This window comes from Peromyscus leucopus, chromosome 1 (assembly GCF_004664715.2).
Source record: "Peromyscus leucopus breed LL Stock chromosome 1, UCI_PerLeu_2.1, whole genome shotgun sequence".
Classification (NCBI taxonomy): Eukaryota; Metazoa; Chordata; class Mammalia; order Rodentia; family Cricetidae; genus Peromyscus; species Peromyscus leucopus.
The window spans coordinates 97,044,275-97,050,274 of NC_051063.1; positions in this window are offsets into that span (position 1 = coordinate 97,044,275).

The following is a 6,000-nucleotide window of genomic DNA, read 5'->3' on the forward strand; positions in this document are numbered from 1 at the left end:
ACCTGCACCAACTGGAGGAAGAATCATCATCTGTACCTACAGTTACCTCAACCCAATTGCATAGGCTGAAGTGTAAGAATACATTCAACAACATAAAGAGCAATACAGCAACACCAGAACCGAATCATTCTACAACAGCAAGTCCTGAACATCCCAACATAGAAGAAGCAGAAGAAAATGACCTTCATAAAATAACTTTGTGAAGATGATAGATGCCATTAAAGAGAAAAAGAAAAAATGCCTTAAAGAAATGGAGGAAAAGACAAACAAAAAATTATAAGACATCAATAAATCACTTAAAGAAAGCCAAGAAAAAAAAAACAATCTAACAGGTGAAGGAAACAGTTCAAGACTTGAAAATTGAAAGAGAGGCTATAAAGGAAACACAAACCAAGGAAATTCTTGAAATGGAAAATTGGGGTAAATGAACTGAAAGTACAGATACAAGCATAACCAACAGAACACAAGAGATAGAAGAGAGAATCTCAGGCATTGAAGATACATTAGAGGAAATAGATTGGTCAAAGAAAATGTTAAATTGAACAAATTCTTAACACAAAACATCCAGGAAATCTTGGGCACAATGAAAAAAACCAACCTTAAGAATAATGATAGAAGAAGGAGAAGAATTCCAGCTCAAAGGCACAGAAAATATATTCAACAAAATCATAGAAGAAAACTTTCCTAGCCTAAAGAAGGACATGCCCATAAAGGTACAAGGAGAATACAGAAAAAAAATGGAATAACCTCCTGTGTTTTATCAGATCACCATGGCTTAAAGTTAGATTTCAACAGCAACAAAAATTAAAGAAAGCCTACAATCTCATGGAAATATGAATAATGTTCAACTGAATCACCAATGGGTCAAGGAAGAAATAAAGAAATTAAAGCCTCCCAAAATTCAAAGAAAGTGAATGCACAACATACCCAAACTTATGAGACACTATGAAAGCACTGCTAAGAGGAAAATTCACAGCACTAAATGCCCACATAAAAAAGTTGTTCTACAATTTCTAACCTCATACTAGCAACTTAACAGCACACCTGAAAGCTCTAGAACAAAAGGAAGCAAACTCACTCATGAGGAATAAACACCAGGAAATAATCAAATTGAGGACTGAAATCAATAAAATAGAAACAAGAAGAAAAATAAAAAGAATAAATGAAATGAAGAGTTGGTTCTTATGAGAAAATCAATAAGACAGACAAACCTTTATCCAAACTAACCACAAGGCAGAGAACACCCAAATTAACAAAATCAGAAATGAAAAGGGAGACATAGTAATAGACAATGAGGAAATCCAGAGAATCATCAGGTCATACTTCAAAAACCTGTACTCCACAAAAATTGGAAAATCTAAAAGAAATGGACAATTTTTGGATAGGTACAACATACCAAAATTAAATCAAGACCAGATATACAGTTTAAACAGATCCATAACCCCTAAGGAAATAGAAACAATCTTTAAAAGTCTCCCAAGGGAAAAAAATGTTGAGGACCAGATGATTTCAGTGCAGAATTCCACCAGAATATCAAAGAAGAAAATTCTCAATAGAAGAACTTCAAATGGCTGAAAGATATTTAAGGAATTGTTAAGTATTCTTAGTAACCAGGGAAATTCAAATCAAAATGACTCTGAGATACCATCTTACACCTGTCAGAATGACTAAGATAAAAAACACTGATAACAGCTTATGTTGGAGAGGATATGGAGTAAGGGGAGCACTCTTCAATTGTTGGTGGGAGTACAAACTTTACAGCTACTTTGGAAATCTGTATGGCAACTTCTCAGAAAATTGAGAATCAGTCTTCCTCAAGAACCAGCTACACCAATCTTGGGCATATACCCAAGGAAAGCTCAATCATACCACAATGACACTTGCTTAACTATATTCATAGCAGCATTATTTGTAATAGCCGGAACCTGGAAACAATCTAGATGCCCCTCAACCAAAGAATGGATAAAGAAAATGTGGTACATATACACAATGGAGTACTACTCAGCAGCAAAACAAAACAAAAAAACAGTGACATTATGAAATTTGCAGGCAAATGGATGGAACTAGAAAATATCTTCTTGAGTGATGTAACACAGACTGAGAAGGACAAACATGGTATGTACTCTCTCATAAGTGGAGACTAGATGTAAAGCAAAGATCTATAGACTACAACCCAATGCTCCAGAGAAACTAGCTAACAAGGAGGACCCTAAGAGGGATGTATGGATTGCCCTGGGATGGGGAAATAGATGAAATCTCCTTGAGTAAACTGGGGATAAGTGGAGTAATGGAGGGTAGGGGATGGGGGATTAGAACATAAGGAAATGAGATGGTTGAGCTGGAACAGGGACAGAGTGGGAGAGCAATGAAAGAGATAGATAAATAGATAGATAGATAGATAGATAGATAGATAGATAGATAGATCATATGGATAGCTAGAAACTGGGTGCTAGGGGAGTCCCAGGAATCCACAAGGATTACTCCAGCTTAGACTATTAGCAATAGTGGAGAGGGTGCCTGAACTGGCTTACCCCAGAAATCAGATTAATGAATACCCTAACTAATCATAGAGCCTTCATCCAGTAACTAATGGAAGCAGATGCAGAGATCCACAGCCAGGCACTAGGTGAAGCTCCAGGAGTCCAGTCAAAGAGAGGGAAGAGGGCTTCTATGAGCAAGGGGCATCAAAAGTTCATGATGGGGAAACCTACAGAGACAACCAAACCAAACTAGTGGGAATTCATGAACTTTGGACCAATAGCTGTGGAGTCTACATGGAAGTGGACTAGACCCTCTAAATAAGCCAGACAGTTGTGTAGCTTGATCTGCTTGAGGGTTCCCCAGCAATGAGATTGGGATCCATCCCTGGTACATGAGCTGGCTTTTGGGAGCCCGCTACCAATGGTGGGACACCTTACACAACCTTGATGCAGGAGGAAGGGCTTGGACCTGCCCCTACTGAATGGACCAGGCTCTGCTGACTCCTTATTGGAGGTTTTACCTTGTTGGAAGAGAGAATGGGAGGTGGGTTAGGGAAGGACGCTGGAGGGGCAAGAGGAGGGAAGAGAGAGGGATCTGTGGTTGGTATCTAAAATGAATAAAAAAAATCCTTAAAAAAGAAGTGTACAGGCACCTAATGACTGAACCAAAAAAAGGTCTCCTTGCCACATAATAATCAAAACACTAAACATACAGAATAAAAAAAGAATATTAAGAGCTGCAAAGGAAAAAGGGCCAAGTAATATATAAAGGCAGACCTATCAGAATTATACCCAAATTCTCATTGGAAACTGAAAGTCAGAAGGTCCTGGACAGATGTTTTGTAGGCACTAAGAGACCAAGGAAGCCAGCCCAGACTTCTATACCCAGCAAAACTTTCAGTCACAATAGATGGAGAAAACAAGATATTCCATGAAAAAAAATTTAAACAATACCTATCCACAAAACCAGCCCTATAGAAAGTACGAGAAGGGAAACTCCAACACAAGGAAGTTAGCTTCACCCACAAAAACACAGACAATAGATAATCCACACCAGTAAACCACAAAGAAGGGAAACACACACACACACACACACACACACACACACACACACACACACATACACACATACACACAATGACCAACACCACAAAACCATAATATAACAGGAATTAAGAATCACTGGTCATTAATATCTCTTAATATCAATGGACTCAATTCACCTATAAAAAGACAAAAGATAACAAAATGGGTATGAAAACAGGATCTATCCTTCTGTTGCATGCAAGAAACACACCTCAACTTCAAAGACAGACATTATCTCAGAGGCCAAGCCTTGGGAAAAGATTTTTTTTCCAATAAAATGAACTTAAGAAGCAAGCTGGTGTAGCTATCCTAATATTTAACAAAATAAACTTCAAACTAAAATTAATAAGAAGAGATTGAGAATCACATTTCATATTTATCACAGGGAAAAAAAAGCCATCAAGATGAATTCTCAATCATGAATACTATGCCCCAAATACAAGGGCAACCACATTTGTAAAAGAAACATTAATGAAGCTTAAATCATACATCAAACCCCACACAAGGACAGGTCTGCCAGACAGAAACTTAACAGAGAAATAAGGGAAATAACAGATGTTATGACTTAAATGGGCTTAACAGACATCTATTTAACTTTACACCCAAACACAAAAGACTACACATTCTTCTCAGCACCTCATGAAACTTTCTCCAAAATTGACCACATAATCTGTCACAAAGCAAATCTCAACAGATACAAAGAATTGGAATAAATCCTTGTATCTTACCATGGTTTAAAATTAGAAGTTAACAACAACACAAATTACAGAAAGTCTGCAAACTCATGGAAACTGAACAATGCTCATCTGAATCTCTGCTTGGTCAAGGAAGAAATTAAGAAAGAAATTAAAGTCTTCCTAGAATTCAATGAAAATGACAGCACAACATACCCAAACTTATGGGACACCATAAAAGCAATGCTAAGAGGAAAGTTCATAGCACTAAATACCCACATAAAGAATTTACATGAATAATTTAGAGAGATCTCATACCAGAGGCTTAAAGCACACATGAAAGTGCTGGAACAAAAAGAATCAAACTCACCCAGGAGGAGAAGGAGATAGGAACTAATCAAATTGAGGGCTGAAATCAATAAAATAGATGCAAAGAAAACAATACAAAGAATCAATGAAACAAAGAGTTGGTTCTTTGAGAAATCAACAAGATAAACCCTTATTCAAACTAAGCTTAAGGCTAGATGGTTTCTGTAGATGAATTTCTAAACAGTCTTATTAAATAAGAATCACAGAGCCAAATTCAGGGGTGAAAGCCATAGAGATCAGAGAAATAGGAATAGCTACCAGGTAACCTTAGCTCACCACACCACCATAGCTTCCCAAGAGCTCTTGCTTCTTCCTGTCTAATCTGTGCCTTTATTGCCTTGCTATTCTGCTTTATCATTGGCTCTTATCCCAACCACCTCACTTCCTTGTCACTGCCTGTCTGTACAGACCTCCAGGTCCTTATGGTTGGTACTGGGATTAAAGGCATGTGTCACCATGCTTGTCTATGTCCTTGAACACACAGAGACTCTGCCTGCCATGTGATCAGATTAAGGGCATGTGCTGCCGCCACCTGACTTTTGTTTATGGCTAACTATCTATGTTCTCTGATCTTCAGGCTAACCTTATTTATTAACATACAAATAAAATATCACCACAGGTTTCAGCTCAGAATTCTACCAGAACTTCAAAGAAGAGCTAATACCAATATTCCTCAAATTCATCTGCACAATAGAAACAGAAGGAACATTGACAAACACTTTTTATGAGGCTACAATTAGCCTGATACCCAAACAACACAAAGACACAACAACAACAAAAAAGAACTACAGACCAATATCCCTCCTTCAGGAACATTGATACATGCAAAAATACTCAATAAACTACTAGAAAACTGAATCTAAGAACACATAAAAATAATCATCCACCATAATCAAGTAGACTTCATCCCAGAGATGCAAGAATGGTTCAACACACAAAAATCTGTCAATGTATTCCACCATATGAACAAATGGAAAGAAAAAAAAAAGATCATTTCATTAGATGCTGAAAAAGACATTGACAAAATACAACACCCCTTCATGATAAAGGTCTTAGACAGATTAGGGATAAGAGGAACATTCCTAAAGATAATAAAGGCAGTATACATCAAGTCAACAGCCAACATCCAACTAAATGGAGAGAAACTCAAAGCGATTCTACTAAAATCTGGAACAAGACAAGGCTGTTCATTCTCCACATATATTTTCATTATAGTACTCAAAGTTCTAGCTAGAGCAGTAAGAAAACAAAAGGAGATCAAGGGGATACAAATTAGAAAGGAAGAAGTAAAACTGCTGTGGATATCACTCACTCTGTGTAAATAAAATGCTGATTGGCCAGTAGCCAGGCAGAAAGTATAGATGGGACAAACAGAGAGGAGAATTCTAGGA